The sequence below is a fragment of the Rhineura floridana genome, chromosome 4 (genome assembly GCF_030035675.1).
Source record: "Rhineura floridana isolate rRhiFlo1 chromosome 4, rRhiFlo1.hap2, whole genome shotgun sequence".
In the NCBI taxonomy this organism is placed as follows: Eukaryota; Metazoa; Chordata; class Lepidosauria; order Squamata; family Rhineuridae; genus Rhineura; species Rhineura floridana.
This window is the reverse complement of record NC_084483.1, coordinates 123,783,962-123,803,394: the sequence shown is the minus strand read 5'-3', so window position 1 is coordinate 123,803,394 and position 19,433 is coordinate 123,783,962. Positions and strand designations below refer to the sequence as shown.

Sequence of the window (19,433 nt, the reverse complement as noted above, 5' to 3'; positions counted from 1 at the left end):
ACTTTTAAATACAATGCCCAACATTCTAGTCACTACAGCCACATTAGCAACTTATCATCCTCATCCCCTCTCTTTTCCAAGTTCAAAGGTGAGTGTGGATCCTCAGGTAGCCAAAACAACACCATCAGGAGGCTTCAGGAGGGAAGCATCAGGAGGCTTGGAGGAACCTCAAGGTTTGCAGTGGTATAAAAACAACTTTAGAAAAGAACCTCAGGGCACACACCAAAACAGCCCAATGAGCATACTCGGCAACAGAATACTGACAGCTGGGGGAAGAAAATGAAACACGGGGAAGTGCTGAATGGAACCCTGACGAGGAACACCACAGTGCAAGATGTTGCAGGAGATTATCTGAAGGCACATGAGACCACTACCTTGCTGAAGGTAAACGGGTCTGGTCTGGTCAATGCCTGGATGGGACCCACATGCATGCCTCTTTGGGTTCCATAATAGAAGAAAGGTGGGGATATAAATGTAAGAAAATTAATAAATGTTTGTTGCAGATTCCAACTTGTGTATAGATTTTAAGTCTTTCCTCAGATCAGACATTTTTGCTGCAGAACATTCCTTTCTGAAGCCTATTATCAGCCCTGCAGAATTTTAACAGCTAAGCAAGAAAAAGAAAACAGGGAGGAAGATATTTCTGTCTTAGCGTTGTCATCTCACATTCTCCATGTCAGATCCTGGTAGTCTGTGGTGCCATTAAGTCATTCCTATTCTAGGAATATTTAAGTCACGGTACCATAAGGTCAAAAACATTCTTGAGATTCGTCCCTTCTTGCTTCTGCCAGCTAACATATTAATCTCCACTTCCTGTCCTGAAAAGTTATTATCTATTACAGTGTATCTTGTCTTCTTATATAATGGCAATTATGTGTGTATATTTTGTTGGCAGGTAAGGTCATGTGACCTTAATGGGTCCCAGGCATACTCAGACATGATGCCACAAATGCCAAAATATGTTCCTAACGTCAGAGTCTACCCATTGCACCATGACATTATTGCTTTTAATAATTATTACACAATAATAAGCAGCTCACAGCAGCATACACTATGTTTTCACAACAATCCTGTGAGGTAGGTTAGACTGAGGGACAACCAGTCCTGAATTACCTAGTGTGATTTATGACTCAGCAGGTTTTTGAACTTTGGTCTCTCTAATTCCCACATCCAACACTACATCACACTGCATCTCAGCATAGGGTACCATGCATAGGATTAAGCTCTACCCAACAGCAACAAGTTTCACCACAGCAACTGCTAATTTATACAATAGCAACTAAAGAACTGGATGTGGATGGCTGATGTTTAGGCTATCCTGACTTTTAAGGCAGGGGTTCCCAAGCTGTGGTCCATGGACCACCAAATGTTCTGTGCACTTTGTTCAGATGGTCCACACAGTGTCTGTAAAACTTCTATTTTAAAAGTCACACAGCATCTAGCATAGTGCATTACAACAGGCAGAAAAATCATTAAGTGGTCTGTGGGAAAAATTCAGGGGGAACCACTATTTTAAGGTACATTAAACTGACATGTTTCCATTTTCACAGCATGAGAGTGAAAAGCCAGCAAGTTTCCTTATGCCTCTTATGTTCACACATCATTTTAGTGTCAAGTTTTCACCATCTCTGACTTGACCCCTCACTCAGATCTTGGCCTTGGCTTTGTTAGGTCATACAGCTATTGTGAACTATTTAAATAAAAGTAAAGCTAGTTCAACAAAAAATAAAGAATAAAGGGAACAATGTGAGAAGTACAGAAATACTGAATGAATTTGATTTGGACAGTGTTGTTCACCTGCTAAAAATGATGCACATATTGTGTTGAGTATCTATGGAGCTTTCCAGTATGAAATACCTGAGCTGGTTATGCTTTTAAGTCACAGATTAGTTCCAGTGCTGGCTGGCTCCAGAGGGCCTTACCTGCTGGTGATGGGCAGCAGCAGTGCTACAATCTGGTGGACAGTTGTAAGCCAGCCACCATTTTAATTACCCACAATGCCCTCAACATAGCACTGTGGGTAATTAAAATAATGAGCAGCTACAGACCCAGCAACCCCATGAAGGAAGTGGGGCAGGGCTAGCATTAGCAATGGGTCCTGACTCCTGACAGCATGCTGGCGCCTTTGCAGCTGTCCAAAGATGCTGGATGCTGATGCCATATCTGATAAGTGCTGCTGCTAGATCCTAGATCATTATTTTCACAAAATTTTACTACCAAACATTTACTATCATCATATTGCCAGCTATATGTCACTGGTAAAATTTTAGCATCTGTAAGAGCCACATGGGACAGATGTGGAATTGGGTGAGCCATGTGGTTGATGCTGCTATAGCAAAATGAGGAATTCCGCACCCTCACCTCTCCATACCCAATTGTGCCAATTGCTGTATTTTAAACATGGGGCAGTTGTTTTACAGACCTCAAAATTGGTATGAAAGAGTTCAATTTTAAAAGCTGAAAAAAAGGAATGCCACCTGGGCGTGGGGGCGCAGAGCTTCTGTGCCTTTTACAGCAAACCAACATGCAGGCATCAAGCTGGGGAAACTCTCCTTATCATTTGTCAACATGCCAGAAAAAGTGGCAGATTTCTGCACACCAAGGATGTTCTTAAAAGTTCAGAAGCAGGTCTACGAAAAAGGGGGGGAGCTGGCACAAGCAGTTCTTGTTGAAGACTATCAAGGGTGTTAAAACAGCAAAAAGGCTAAGCTGGACCAAGCTATCATACATGGGAAACCATGGTTTAATTAATTCAACAATACATTGACTACAGGGGGCAGGGATGGTATAGTTATTTATTTCCCCATCTTTTCTCCCAGAAGCTCATGGTGGCATACATTTCATCCTCACAACACAACAATCCTGCAAGGTAGGTTACAGTGAGAGATAATGACTGGCCCAAGGTCACCCAGTAAGCTTCACAGCTGAATATGGATTTGACACTTGGTTACTCCATTCCTAGTCTGACTCTAACCAACACGCACCATTGATTTCTTACTTAGATCTGTTATTAACTGAGCTGTGTAAAACAGTAATAGGGGAGCCAGTGCTTAAGACATACTGTAACTGAATTGAGCTGGAATGACTAGTTGTAAATTTAATCAGCTGATAGATCAAGTGCTGATTAGGTTTATTTGCTAAAATATTTATATCCTAGCTTTCAGCCCTTCAATGGAACCCAAAGTGCCTCAAAGCATTAAAACAATTTACAATTTTTTTAAAAAAAGCAAGAACAATGGGCAGAATCAACAACAACTTTAAAAACAGCAAGCAATTATCATAGCCACTAATACAAAACAAACACACATTCTGGAAAACGTGATCATCACTTGCCTAGAACCAGCCAGAAAGGAGGGATTTACTTAGAGAAATAATGTTGTTGTTTCGAAAGAGGAGAGTATTATGTGGCTGGTTGACACAACATTTTTGACATGATCATGGTGCTATTACAAGCTGCCTTTTTTTTTGGTCACTGTGACTGATCTTCCTAATGCTCTGACACATCTCAAGGCACCAGGGGGGAAATTCAGAAGTTGTACCAGGACATGCTGAACTGCGATCTTAACTCAAGTTACAGCATTTGAGATTGGTCACTGCACCAGAACCTACAGCTCAGGACTTTACCATGTAACCACTGTACCAAACCAGTCATGAGACCTGGTCTTAAAATGAAGACTTGCATAATGTAATCTTGTCATACCTAAGGCAATGTGAGTAGACTGGATCTTATCCGCATCCAGGTGCTTTCTTATGGACCGTTTCCACCACTGTCCACGCCATCTACAGCATGATTCCTTCTTAATAGAGGGGTTCAAGATGAATCCTTTCATGTGCTAAAAAATGCATGATGGGGTTGCAGGGACGCATGGACTAACCCCACCCTCCTGCCATAAATATTATCATCAGCCATGCCCTAGCCAGCCACATAGTCAGTGAGCATGAGAGCCCTATCCACATACCAATTCACATATCTAGAGCTCTTCTATTAAAGAGAGGATTGCGATTGGACCAGGATCCTATGTCACATCAAAAAGCTCTATGCAACTGCATCAGTACAATTGTAGGTCCCTTCTCATACTTGCTGAATGTGTTGGGAGGGAAGTAACCAGTACATGAATCGTCAATTGGGGGGGGGGAGGTAAATGTGACTCTGCTTCCCCTAACCCTGCTCAACACACAAGGCGTATCCATTTGGTCACCCCTACTGTGTGGAAACTTTCCTTGCCAGTGGTGAGCCTTTCACAGCACATCTGATGCTGGCAAGAAAGTTCTCCAGGCAACAGAGAGGAGTCGGGCAAAATGGCAACCTCGGAATGAACCTTTTCAGTTATGGTGCCCCACCTTGGGAATGTTCCCCCAGGGAGGTTCATCTAGTGCCTATGTTATTGTCTTTTCAATGCCAGACAAACATCATTTTATTCTCCCAGCTTTCGATCTTTGAAGGTGGCAATCCTATGGTCCCTGGGATGGCATCCTAGAGACCACAGGATCCACCAGTTCTCCCTCTCTGAAGATGGAGAGAGAGGTCCACTCTCTGAGAGGGTGACCTGATGTTGGACGTCTCTTCTGTGAGGTTGTGGAAAGGTCCACAGCCAGTTACTTTCTAATGTTGGACAGGCCAAAGAGGAAGCTTCCGGGGCATGTTAGAAGAGGCCACAATCCTACAGGATATCCCTGCCATTTTTTAAATTCACCGCCCAATTCTAGAAGTATCTTCTAGTTCATTCATCAAAATGAATATCCTGGGGATTCACCAACTATTTTTAATAGTATATGGTAAGATATTCTTCTAACAGACCAAGGATTGCTGACAAACCGGTCTATTGGTCTGTGAAAGGCATTAGATATGACTGGTTACAAACTTGTGTCCATAAGTTACATAACTATATCTTGCCTGCATGAAGTCATAAAGCTATTTATCATCTAACTCCCTAATTAGGTATTTTAAACTTGAGTCAGTCTAAGTTTAGCCACTGTAACCTTTTGATCAGCTTCTTGATGAGAAGCTGTTCAAACGTAAAATCCACACTGTAAGCAGAGAAAGTATAGCAATTAGGATGCATTTTTGATTCATTGAAATCATTCTAAAATATACATAAATAAAGCAAAATCTTGGATTATATAAACCTTAATAAACCTAAACTTATTGCATGTGTATCCCACCCTTCCTCCAAGGAAATGTGAACTTCTGTGAACTTGATCATTCATAAAGACTGCAATGCTGCTCACAAGTTAGGCTATTTTAATTGCACTGACTTCAGTGGCACTTAAGTAGCCCTACTGTATTATGATTGCAGCCAAAGACATTTTAACTTTGCTGCAAGAGTATGTGCAGCATTTTTCTAAACACTGAGTAAATCCCACTTAGATGGAGTGGGGTTAAGTGGATATGCTTTTTCATACATTCAGTTGATAAACACTATGAAGAGACAATTTGTCCAGCAGGAATTAATTCTACTGTGAATTGCATGTGGAGCATAACTAGGGCACGTGGCCTGCAGATGCTGAACTTTCTGTCTTCCTCGTCACTAAGTCCAAGACAGGTAAGAGCAGCAGCAGCAAAGTTACCCTATGATGTTACTCCAAAAGTATGACATAGTGACATTTTCTGGAGGAAAGACTGCTAGGATTCCTTATCACCAATGGATCACCATGTTGCATATTCACCATGAAGCAGGGCTGGGGAGCCTGATCAAGCCAGCATGACCAACAGACAGGGGTGATGGGAGTTGTAGTACAGCAACATCTGAAGGGTCACAGGTTCCCCCTCCAGGCCAAAAACTCAAAACACTGTATTCTGTCATACATATCCGAGGGTGATAGCTTGCACTCCCAATTTAGCGCAAAACTAGAAGTGTATGAAACAGCCTGAGGACATCCCTGTGCCTAGACCCTGCTATCCAAACTGTATGATTCACACTAGTCTCTCAATGGTGTAAGCTTACATTCTGGGCACGCAAAAGAGAAGGCAGATTAAAAGTACTATGAGTTCCAATGATAGGTCAGAATGTTGCAAAAATACATTAATATAAAAAATTATGATTCGGTCTTTCAAAAAAGATATGAGTGACTCTCAAGGATCACCAGCCCACTGATTCTACTAAATTCCTGGAATATTTTATTTTTTTATGATGTATTTCACGCACAATCCTATGCATGTTCCTAAGGAATCTATCCCGTTGTTTTCAATTGAACTTCCTAGAAATCATATTTAAGCTTGCAGGATTATATATTATTTTTACAACTGTCTTTTTTATAGTTGTATAATTAATATATTGTGGCATTTATGCATTCTTTTATTGCATTGATATTGATACCAGCTCATTGTATCTCTACTTACATATTGAAAAGGAAGATAGTCTCTTTTACATTAAGCAGACATGGGAGCTTAATCTGAACTACGGTTCAGTCTCAGAAGCTGAGAGTTCCATCCCAGAGTATATTTTTACTGCTAGCTCTGAGTTCTGCCACATGTGAAGTAATAACGAAAAGAGTGCCTCTGAGGATATGCAGAACAACTTCCTCCTTGTCTCTGAATAGCTACAGCCCATGTCACCGCATTGGGGGTTAAGAGGCAGGACTTCTAGATCAGTCCAAGTCAGGCCTAAGGCCCAGCACCTCTTTTTAACTACCACTGTATATGGCAGTCTCAAGATCCCCTTCCTTCTCCAAAATTCTGACCCTCATTCTTTGGTCCCCAAGCTACAGAGACCTAGCACACTTATTTTCTGAATTAAAATCAGAGACACACTTAACACACTCTAAAAATAAACCTGTCAGACTGAAGAGCATGATTTACCCTCAGAGGAACCAAACCATCTATAGCTCAGTGGCAGAGCATCTGCTTTCCATGAAGGTCCCAGGTTCAATCTCTGGCATCTCCAGTTAAAAGATATCAGATGAAGGGAAAGCCTCTGCCAGTCAAAGTAGCAGTACTGAGCTAGGTGGCCAAATAGTCTACCCTGCTACAAAGCAGATCCCTATCTTCCTAACACCTGCACTTTTCCATGAGTCACTGATCAGGGCATGCCTCCTGCCTGGGAGAAGTCAAGTCTAAAACAGTGATTCATGCAGACATACAAGAGACAGTCTCCTATTAACAAAACACACAGGTAATACTACTAAAACCGCCACAATATTAGGAGTGACTGAATGATCCAATCACACTCAGTACAGAGATGCAACAGAATTTCCCCATCTCCCATCTCTTCTAGATCTTTCTATAGCCAACAGCACCCTGAAGAAAACAGGGGACAGGGACCAAAAGGCAGTTAAAACCACCTAGAAGGCAACTCTAAAGAGTGTGATGTGTTAACAGCTTGATCCACATGAAAGTAGCCCATTCGCTCCCCACAGATGTAACACAGGCTCAATCTCTGACATCTCAATATAGAGCTTGTTGTGAAAGACCCCTGTCTGAAACCTTAGACAGCCACTACCAGTCAGTGCAGACAATAGTGAGCTAGATGAACTAGTGGTCTGACTCAATATAAGACAGCATCCTAGGTGCATGACTTTGGGGGGGGGGAGGCAGGGACAATAACCATTGTCCGCAGCCACTTGTTACAACTGCATTATTCTGAAGGGCAGCTGACATCATGCATCACAACACTAGCTCCAAAATGGATTAGTGTATCTGCCACACAGAGCACTGTAAGTTCTACTTCCACTGCCTGTGGTGAAAAAGACTAGCATTGAGTTGTATCCAGTAGTGCAAACCAACCCAAACACTTAGCAAAGAGCATGGATATAATGGGTACATGGATGTAAAGATATACATAATTTGCAGGTCCAGATGCATGCTCTATATGCCAAGTAGATTATTAATCCAGTTCCAAAATCCCATTGATATAAACAAACATGTCCACTTTTCCATTAAGTAACACTCTGTTCTCAAGGTTCATATTTTGGTCATTTCAGCACACAAGAAAAAGCTAAATATAATTGCAGGAAGCAGCTCTCATGGTAGAAAAAAAGCATTTGCAGCCAACTTTTTTCATGCTTAATTTAGCAACCAAGCTCCACATGTTAATATCATTAAAGTGACTTGAATAAACTCAGTCCTGGAAGGAATCTATTTTAAAATCAACATCAAGAAACTTCAGAACTCATGAAATAGTCAGAAAGGAAGGCAAGTTCTCTGGGCATGAGCAAAGTGCCATTTTAATTTCAGCTGTCTCATCAGGGCTTAACCATGGAATTTGTTTTCAGTGCCACGGTATTGCTTGAGAACACCTACAGAATTTTTAATACCTCTTGACATGTACAAAGTGTCACTCCTGATTTCTGAATAGGTTCAGGGAGCATGCCTTAGGAATACAGACCAGCTATCTGGGCTTTAAACTAGGTCAGTAGAGAGACATCCAAATTAAAGTGCAGAGCTGCTTTTACACTGAAATCACATATGTGGCCTGTAGAAGTGTTGACGGATTGGACTGTTGTACAAACAACATAAGTCAACATTTTAATTTTTCTTGTATACATGCCTCGTTTCTCAGGATATTCCACTGGAAAGGTTTTGACAGAAAGTGGGATTTCAAATCATCTGTGCAGTATGAGTCTTTGCGTGTTAACTGAGAAGTAAGCCCCGCTGAGTTCAACAGAACTTCCCCCAAGTAAGAGTGTGTAGGACTGCAGCCTTTAAAAGAGGAAACAAGGCTGGGCAAGACTAGAGAAAGCAGTTCTAGTCAAAGATAAGGAGAAAAGAAGTACGTTGAAGAGGTATAAGGCACAGATTCCTAATGCAGTGCCCGTGGGCACACCAGTTTCCCAGACACCTCCCCCCTTTGGGACCTGCCAAGGTCCCCTACCCCACCCAATATTTATTTTTAAATGAGATTTCTTTTATTAGGTTGCCTTTTGGGGGAGGCCTCCTTTTATTTGTCTCGGGGAGGGATAGATGTTTTCCCTGTTTTTTATGCAGGGCTAAGTATCACCAGATTTCTTCTGTGAAATTGATATTTTGTGATGCCCACAACAGTTTCTTAGATTTTCAAATGTGCCCCCTTCAGGGCCCAAGGAGCTTTGGGAACCCTGGTGTAAATAAAAGCAAAAGAGGGAGTGTAGTCAAAGAGCTGAAATGCTCAAAAGACTAAAAGGGCTAGAACAAGGCTGGAAACCTGTGGCCCTCCAGTTATTGCTAGACTACTACAGCTCCCACCATCCCTCACTAGTGACCGTGATGCCTGGGCCTGATAGGAGCTGGAGTCCAACAATATCTGGAAGGCCCACAACTTCCTTACCCCTGGGGTAGAAACTTGACAGTAGGCAACAGAACAATGAGAGGAGCGTGAAGCAAAAAGGCTACATGCCTGATCACAGATACATGAACAGCAGCTACAGTCCCTTGTCCTGGCCTGCTCCTGGAACAAATATTCCAGCAACGTTCCTAACAGTATCATCAAAGACAATTATTAAATGGGATTACAACTTGTTTGCCTATGAAATTGTGTCTTATTCTCTGCCCTTGTTTCTTTTTTTAAAATGCGAAGGATAAAGAAATATTCAGGAAACAATCAAATGATCAGTACCGTACTGTTTAGTAAAAGTCATAATGTTCGTAAGCAGGGGGAGTGAAAATACATACAAAGGCCTCCACTGGCATTGCATAACATCTGGACCCATGACAAAAAGGAAAAGGAAAAGAAATAGCAATCTGTCTTTGCTCTGAATTGACAGAGTTTCCCTTCACATTCCCCTCCTTTCTACAAAGAAGTCTCTTAAGCTTAGGATTCTTTCCTATCGGTAGAGTAAATGCCAGCTACTTTTGGAAAGAATGAAAAATAGTTTTAAGTTTGTAAAGCAATGGACTTCCGACAGATGTCCATTTGCAGCAAGTGGACCATTTTTATTATGCATTTCATTTTAAAAAAAGCAGCTTTCAGCCCCAAACTCTAAATAAGCTATAAGCACCTGAATACATGTGGGAAACCTGTGGCCCTCCAGATGTCATTGGACATCAGTTTCCATCATCCATTACCCTTAGCCATGCCAACAACTTCAGGAGGGCCACAGATTCCCCAGACCTGCTGTAAAGTCATCTTAAATAAATAGTAGAAGTAGTTGTAGTAAAACTCCTAGTTCCCAATGTCCTCAACTCATTTAAATTACATATAAAGGCCCAGTTCTCAGAGGCAATGTCACAAGAAATGCCCACCAGAACATTAGCTTTGTGAAGCATATGCACACATACCTGACAGATGTCTATGGCAGAGTGAGGTTCCAAACCGCACCACATGTATTGGTGTGAAATACATGTATTGGTGCATTGTTAGTTGGAACTTAGGATTCAGGCAACATGGTCTGTGAACAATTTGTGGTATTCAGTGCCAGTCCTACTCAGAGTAGACCCACTGGAATTAATACTCATGACTAATTTAGGCTCATTAAGTGGATCTACTCTGCACAGGACTTAGATGAATACAACCCAACGGGTTCACCTCCTTTACTGATAAAGTACTTAGCACATTCTGTCTCAGCTCCAGCCAATCAAGATGGCTTTTTCCTGGCACTGCTATGATTCAAGTAGAAGTGACACTTCAACAAACCACTTCCAAAGCTTTGGTGAGTTTAGGCAACAAGGAAGCGAGGGGGAGACGCTGACAAGGCAATCATATCTCAAACTGAGATTCTAGGAACAGTGTCTCTCTCTCTTCCCCCCCAACCCCATTACAGCTGTTGTTCTGGATTCAGCTTCCTACCTTACTTAGCAGCCTAGGGATGGAGTGTTCTAGATCCCTTAACTCTCCCAAACAATTCAAGGTTTGAATGAAGGAGGACTGTGAGGTAAGTGTGTCTCACTTAACTGGGTAGAGAGTTATTTCAGATTTACTCTACAGGCAGGGTTTTTTATCTTTAGATGGATTTCCCTCACCCTTTCAAAGTATGTTTCATCGGCCACATTCACACCATACATTTATTCCACAATTATTCCACTTTAAACAGTCATAGCTTCCTCCAAAGAATCCTGGGAAGTGTAGTTTAAGATGGGTGCTGACAGTTGTTTGGAGAACCATATTCTCCTCTGAGCTACAGTTGCCAGAGTAGTTTAACAGTCAGTCCTTCCCAAAAATCTCTGTGAATTGTAGTTCTGTGAGGGGAATAGGGGTCTGCTAATAACCCTCAGCACCCTTCACAAACTACATTTCCCATGATTCTTGGGGGGAAGCCATGACAGCTTAAAGTGGAAAAACAGTGGAAAAAATATATGGTGTGAATGTGGTCATCCCCTTCTACTACTGTTTTGGATTTTCTGCCTTGGGCACCAAAATGTCTTGGGCCATCTATGGGAATTGGCAGGTACAAGGAACCCAAGTGCGGTTTACTCTCCGCCTGCCCTTCCCAATCACCATGCTGCAGTGACAAGAGTTGCGCCTTGTGCAATTCTCCCTTCTATGCAACTTTTAAAGTTTCAGAAGCCTCAAGGCCTGGCCTTGCAACCTAATCAGAATTACATGTGGCTCTAATGCATTATTCAGTGCTGCATGCTATTTCTAGAACAATTCCCCATGGCTGTGATCCAACTTAAACTTAAGAGTATTTGCATTTCAGATTCTTCATGGACTGATCCTAACACCCAAGGCAACAGCAAATAAGCACATAAGATGGGAGTATACAGATTGCTGTAGTGACTGAACACCATGATATGGCACCCGATATGGCAAGTGAATATACCTGTTCAAAGTGTTTAGGATTGGGAAATGGATCCCTTTCTTTTAATTGTGCCAAGTGTGAGAATCCATATTCCAAGTTCTCAAACATATGCTTGGAGTAAGGATGGAGAACCTGTGTTCCTTCAGATGACAATGGACTACATCTCCGATCATCCTGGACCATTAGCCGTGGTGGCCGGGGCTGATGCGAGTTGGAGTCCGACAACAATGGGAGAGCCATGGGTTCCCCAATTGTTATGTATCGGCTCTTCTGCATAGCAGTATGCATCCCACTGCTGTGCTCAAGAATGAGTGCACTGGAGCCAATGAAGTGAAGATCTTAGCAGAACTGCTGCATCCATTGCTCCCTGCCACTTCAGCAATCTTGTCTGGCAAAAGGGCCTGCTCGGCTCCTAGGCACCTGCCTCCTCTACCTCAAAGGTGGGGAATCTGTGGCCCTCCAGATGTTTGGGGAAGGGGCCATAGCTCAGTTGTAGAGCATTTGCCTTGCATGCAGAAGGTCCCAGATTCAGTCCCTAGCATCTCCAGGTAGAGCTTGGAGGGGTTCTTGCCTGAAACCCTGGAGAGCCATTGCCAATCAGTGAAGACAGTACTGAGCTAAATTGACCAAAGGATCTGACTCAGTATCAGGCAGCTTCATGTGTTCCTGTGTTTTTTGGACTCCAACTCCCATCAAACCCAGCCAGCATGGCTAATGATGGGAGCCAGAGTCCAATGACATCTGGAGGTCCACAAGTTTCCCACCCGTGCTGTACCTGCTGCTTGCAGAGTTCCTGCTCAGGTGGGGACAGAGAACACTCAATCCCTGCATGATCACCAGAGTCCCAGTCTTCATGACCTCCTCCCAACTGCAGATGGCTTGCAAATCTCCCCAGCAGTTCCTGAACCACAATATGAGAACCTTATCATGCTGTAGCATTTGTTGTTCAGCCTGATGAGGTAAACACGGTGACTCACAACAGTGATCTGTGAATTAGGAGGTCCCTGGTCCAAACCCTGGTTCTAAGCACTCAATAGGTGAGATTAGGCAAACCACCATCTCTCATCCCCTTGTCTGCCATATGAAGTACCTTCATATGACCTACCTGACAAGGTTGTTGTAAACATTTTACACTTATAAAGGTTAACCATTCCTATCATTTATGCTCTAGTTCAGCCTTCCCCAACCTTGCAGTATTTTGTCAATAAACTAAAGCAGCCTTCCCCAATCTTACACTCTCCAGATGTTTTGGACTACAATTCTTATCAGTCCCAGTCAGGCTTGCTGCCTGGGATGGATGGGAGTCATAGTCCAAAACATCTGGAGGGCACTAGGTTGGGGAAGGCTGATTTAGTTTATTGACAAAATACTGCAAGCCCAAAGATAAAGTGCAGGCCTGGCCTGCACACACAGCATTTCCCTTGCACATTTCAAAAACCATGCCACAATCTCGCATCTACCCATCACCCCTGGGAAAAGCTAAAGGAATAGTTGGTAATCATATGCACAGTCCTGGCATTCCTTTGTTTCCAGAGCACTTCAAGCAGCTGAGTAACAGCCCAACCTGAACATGTAAGAACTTATTCATTTTAAATGTTGCTGAAGAACAACTCTGAAGAATCCCTTGGGCTTGAAAAGTGGCAAAGGCTTCCTCGCTTAATCAACATGCCCACTTGTATATGGGTCCCAGTTCTGCAAGCTGTACACAGCATCACTGCACACTAAAGCCTCAGTCCTATGCACACTTACTTAGAAGTGAGTTTTAGTGAAATCTCTTAGACTCACCTCAAGCAATGATGCACAAGTAGGGTTACAATACTGTTCATACGTAGTAAGTCCCACTCAACTTCTGAATGAAGCTGCATTGGAGCAAGCAGCACAGGTTGGGATAGGGTATTTGGAAAGCTCTCACACAGACCCTACTGGCAAAGATCATAGAATGATAGAATAGTAGAGTTGGAAGGTGCCTACAAGGCCATCAAGTCCAACTACCTGCTCAGTGCAGGAATCCAACTTAAAGCATACCCAACAGGTGGCTGTCCAGCTGCCTCCTGAATGCCTCCAGTCTCAGAGAGCCCATCACCTGCCTAGGTAATTGGTTCCATTGCCGTACCGTTCTAATAGATAGGTTTTTCCTGATGTCCAGTCGAAACCTGGCTTCCTGTATCTTGAGCCTATTATTCCATGTCCTGCACCCTGGGACGATGATGACAACCTTTCAAGTACTTGAAGAGTGAAGCTTCTCTTCTCATGGCTAAACATGCCTAGTTCTTTCAGTCTCTCCCCATAGGGCTTTGTTTCCAGTCCCCTGATCATCCTTGTTGCCCTCCTCTGAACCTGTTCCAGTTTGTCTGCAATGCATCCTTCTTAAAGAGTGGTGTCCAGAACTGAATACTCAAGATGAGCCTAGTCCCTAATGGATAACATCTCCTCCTCCTCTTTGTCATGTTTATGGGCGAATCAAAGCCAAGAAAAAGCCCTATTATCGCCACCTCCTCAAATTTACTCAAGCTGGTTCAAAACAAACCTTAGGGAAGGGCTGCATCTCAATGGTAAGGTGCATGTTTTACATACAAAAGGTCCCGGGTTCAATTCCCAGCATCTCCAGGTAGGGCTGGGAAGAAAGACTCCCTGTCTGCAACCTTGGGAGCTTCTGCCAGTCAGTGTAGCCAATACTGAGGTAGAATAAACCAAAGGTCAGCTTCCTATGTTCCAGACTAAGCATGGCACATTTTACAAACAATATACTTCATAGAAACAGAGAAATGAAGTTACAGACATTTACAAGCCTGTTGCAGCAAAGCCAACAAAGAGTCTTATGGCACCAGAAACCCTTACAGATTTGTGTGGCATAAGCTTTTCAGCATATGAGGAAGCATACCCACAGAAGCTGATGCCACAATAATAGCACACTGAGTGCAATGGAGCTTTAGGCTCAGCCAAATGCGTATAGGATTGCAATTAGCTTAGATCTAGTGCAGTGCGATCCTATGCATGTTTACTCAGTAACAATTCCCACCGTGTACAATGAGGCTTCTTTCCTCCCTAGTAAGTGCGTTGAGGACTACAGCCTTGAGGCACAATCATAACCATGACTACTCATTAGTAAATCCTGCCGAATCCCGTGGGGCTCACTCCCAGATAAGCGGGCTTTAGGATTTAAGGCGCCACAAGAGCCTCTTTGGAGTTAAGACAGTTGCTCACAGCTCGGGGGCGGGGAAGGCACAAACAGGCGATCAAAAGAAGCGCGGTTTTCCTTACTAGTGCTCCATCATCCTCCAGTTTCCCACAGAAGATCAACACAGCTGCTGGAAAAACAATGCGCCAACATCATTCCCATAGTCTTACGGCTTTGGAAACCCAGGAGAACAATGGGGTGGGTGGCTCATGGCGTTCCTAAGCAGCCTCTCGGCTGGAAGGAAAGCAGCTGATAGCCTCTCGCTTGGCAGCGTCGCGAGATTCTCCGCCTCCTTCCTTTGTATGCATCCGTCAGGGAGAGGGAGAGCACTCGGAGGGTGTTTCCTTCCTCTTCCTCCGGGTTTGGGGAAAGTCTACCCGAGCGACTGGGTTTCAGCCTCGGGCGGCAGCGCTGAACACACTGAGATGACAAACGAGGCACAAGGAAACGGCCCGCCTCCGGGCGCTGGAGCATCTCAGCGGCTGGCTGCTCTCTGCGGGGAGTGGGAGGACTCTTCCGAACGCTTGCTGCCAGCCGCTGCCCTCTGCCGAGCACTGTTGGTATAGCAGGCTTGACAAAGAACCAGATGTTTTGGACTACAAGTGTGTGTGTGTGTGTGTGTGTGTGTGTGTGTGTGTGTGTGTGTGTGTGTGTGTGTGTGTGTGTAAAAAACCTGGTGCCCTCCAGATGTTGCTGGACTCCAATCCCTGACCATTGGCCATACTGGCTGGAGTAGGTGATGGGAGTTGGGAGTACAGAGCTTCTGGATACCTAGTTGCCTACACTTGCTCTAGTGGGATGGGATTTGAGATGGAAGGATTTCTTTGTCCCTTGATAGTTGCCTACACTACGTACATTTAAAACACGCCCTCCCACTCCAAGAATCCTGGGAACTGTAGTTTATCCAGCACAGAGCTGCAACTCCTGGCACCATTAAAAACTTCAGTTCCCAGGATTCTTGGCAGAGGGGGGATGTGCTTTAAATGTATGGGATGTACACAGCCTCTCCTAACACATAGGTGGCAGGGGTGTAGTCATCCAAGGTCTTGGGAGGTCTTAGAAGCCTTCCTTTTTTGGGGAGCAGAGTCCCAGCAGGGTATGTCTCCAGCATCCTACAAGCCAATCAGCATGAAAGGGGAGTGTGTTAGCCACTGAGAAGAGTCCTCTAACATGCTTCCTTGTCCTTTCCTGCTGATTGGAGCAGGTCTGAGTGAAAGAAGGTGAGTCAGCCACTGAGAAGATTATTTTGCTTATTGGCTGCTAGGGACATCTGTTGTTGTGGGAGAAAACATTAACAAGGATCTCAACCTAGCAACAAGGGGGTGGGTGGCTATGATTATTATGAAAGGACCCTGAACTTCTGAATTTGCTACTACACTGCTGATGGGCAGTGTCAGCATGGGGAACCTGCTACCCTCCAGATGCTGCTGGACTACTACTCCCATCATACCTGTTTCTCAGCTGCGCTGGGTGTGACAGATGGGAGTTGGAGTCCAACAACTTCTGGAGGCTCGCAGGTTCCCCATCCCTGCTGTAAGCTTTTTGTGGCATATGAGTTCATTATTAGACGGTATGTGGAAATGTGACTGCGGCCTCTTCTGAAGGTTACCATTTTTTTTGCATGAAGATAATCTTCCTACGTTTTGTTTGGGTTTTTGGGGAGGCGGGTAGATCTGTATAGTACATAGGTTACATTATGCATGTGTCAATGCATATGAGAACTTAAGTGGGTCTGTGCAGGACCAGGATATGTACAGGCTGCCTGGGAATCCCATTCATGTTGTTGTAAATCATAAAGTCTTTTAATAAATTACAACAGGTATGATCTTCGGGCTTGGCCATCCTGGGCTGTGGGGTATATATGTATGTTATTTATTTTAAAAGATTTATAGGCTACTTAAACATAAAATTCTCTAGTGATGTACATAATAAAACCATACAGCGATCCACTGAACAGCTGAAATAAACAGTACAAACAGTTCCCGCTTGCTCGTAAAGCTGGCAACACTAACCTGCATTGTGTTAACATGTTGTACATTTGTTTTCATGCTTGTTTTAAAGCAGTCCCTGCTGGTATGCTTGTGAGTGATATTGTACCATAAAATAACTGAGCATCACAAGACTGAACAGTTTCAACCATACATTAACACAATATTAAATTTTCTGGATTTGTTTTCAGAGGCAAAAGAGGAAAATAATGTTTGCAGTGAAATATTTCAAGTCTTGTGTGTAGGTTCACTTTTCACTAAACACCAAGAATATTCCACATTTCAGTATAATCTTGTGGAGACATGCAGACTTTCATAGAACTAAGTTTTCTTCAGACATCTTAGGTGGCATTTAGACCATACATTTATTCCACTATTGTTCCTCTTTAAACAGTCATTGCTTCCCTCAAAGAATCCTGGGAAGGGTAGTTTGTGGAGAGAGAGTTGTTAGGAGATTCCTATTCTCCTCACAGAGAGCCAGTGTGGCGCAGTGGTTACAATGTTGGATTACGACCTGGGAGACCATGGTTCAAATCCCCACACAGCCATGAAGCTCACTGGGTGACCCTGGCCCAGTCACTGCCTCTCAGCCTTAGAGGAAGGCAATGGTAAACCACCTCTGAATACTGCTTACCATGAAAAATTCTATTCACAGGGTCACCATAAGTCAGAATTGACTTGAAGGCAGTCTGTTTCCAATTCATTCTCCTCACAGAACTGAAATTCCCAGAATGGTTTAACAGTCAGCCCCTCTTCCCTGGGAACTGGAGCTCTATGAGGGGAATAGGAGGTTCCTAACTCTCAGCACCCTTCACAAACTACACTTCCCAGGATTCTTTGGAGGAAGCCATGGTTGTTTAAACTGGAATAATAGTGGCGTAAATGTATGGTATGAAAGTGCCCCAGAAGGACCAGTCTGGAAGTACTCCTGGATTCCAATCTGTCACGAGTCCCAAGTGGCTTTTTTAGCTAGGAATGCTTATCCCAGCTTAGATTGTTTTGCCAGCTGGTTGCCCATGTTCTAGTGACCTCTGACCTGGACTACTTCAATGTGCTGTACATTGTGCTGTCCTTGGAGACAGCCTGGAAGCTGTAGTTTGTAGAGAATGTGGCTGCTAGGATGGTGAGTGGGACAGCCCAATGAGAATATGTGTCACTGGTCCTGGGCACTGACCTGGCTGTCAGTTACCAGACTGAATTCAAAGTGTTAGGACTAGTGTACAAAGCCCTAAATGGTTGGGGACCCAAGTACTGAAAAGGGTGCCTTCCCCCATTTCTCCTTTGGGAGGAAGGGTGGGATAGAAATGTAATAAATAAATAAATAAATACATGTTCTCAGCTATGTTTTATTGTGTAATTGTCAAAGTGTCCTTGTGTCTTTCTTAACAAATGGAGTGAGAGGCACCAAAGATGCTGCTTGTGCGGGGTGCCATTTGGGCTGGGGGATAGCCCTCATTTTAAGTTAAGGGAAGCTGGTTATTGGGAGTGTGGCAGCTTCTACACATAATAACTGATAACATTCTGTCTTACAGAAATCTTCAGTGGTGAGGCAGCTATTCCACTGAAATGGCTCTGTGAAAGAGAACATTTTCTTGGCATAAGAGAGCTCTATTTTGCCTTCACTGGCACACATCCTACTCAGTGTTGCCTTGTGTTCTGGTGCCAGCCAAACCACTCCTCTCAGGAGTCTCTCCTGCCAACTCTGCAAGTCTGCCGTTTGCAGACTTCAGTGTTCCAGTCTGGCTTTCACATGAAAGTGACTGCCATTAGTAACTTCAAGAGACTCCTGACTGCCTGCATTGTGGTGACTCTTCCCTACACCACAGACTTAAACTGGTTTAACAGTCTGCTCAGTTCTTGCCCAGGGAAACTGTAGTTCTAATAGAGAATTGTCAGTACTTTCACCAAACTACAATTCCCAGGATTCTTTAGGGCGGTTTGGAGACCTAATCCAATTCCTCAAACTAATTTTTTTAGCCCTGGTGCCCCCCCCCCAATTTTGGAGGTGGCAGCCAAAAGGGGGGGGTGCAAAGTAATAGCTCTGGTGTGGATGGAGCCCAACAACCTGATAAGGGTGCAAATTGCCCCTCCTCACATCCAATTGCTCATTTGAGGAGTGGAGAAAGAAAAATACTCCCTCCTCGGCTGATCTGCAGAGATCACTGAGGAAGGGGGGCCTGGGGAGGTGTCTGTGTGTGTATGAGCACACATTCCAGAGTGTGGGGTGGCCATACCTACTTATGGCCATCCTACTGCTGGTATGTGGCCCCTGGAGGGTTGGCACAAGTAAATGTGGCCCTTGAGCCAAAAAAGAGAAAAGGTTAGCCATCCCCAGAGAAACCATTATGATGAAACTGGTATAACTTCTGAGTAGACATGGTAAGGGGTGTGCTGTAAGTCATACCTAGAATAGACCTATTGAAATCAACGGACATGACTGGCTTAAGTCCACTGATTTCAGTGGGTCTGCTCTGAATATGATTAGGTTGGATACAACCCATTGTGCACTGCACTGAAAGTTCATATGTCCTGGAACTGTGTTACTCTGTAGCAATAAGAAGACTTGCTGCTCTACTGAATATTGTGAGCTTCACAGGTAGTCTCAAGGATGGGTG

The 19,433-nt window shown here is 43.8% G+C and overlaps 1 protein-coding gene across 2 annotated transcripts in view; it reads right to left on the bottom strand.

Moving 5' to 3' along the window:
* Positions 1–19,433, bottom strand: part of MAP3K4 (mitogen-activated protein kinase kinase kinase 4) — a 115,873-nt gene that overhangs the window by 90,962 nt on the left and 5,478 nt on the right. The window contains exon 1 of one of the 2 annotated variants that reach the window (XM_061624313.1): positions 14,914–15,281. The exons of the other annotated variant lie outside the window; for it this stretch is intronic. The gene's annotated coding sequence lies outside the window, so the exon portion shown is untranslated. Of the gene's footprint in view, positions 1–14,913; positions 15,282–19,433 lie in introns of those variants that run through there. 2 annotated transcript variants of the gene reach the window in all.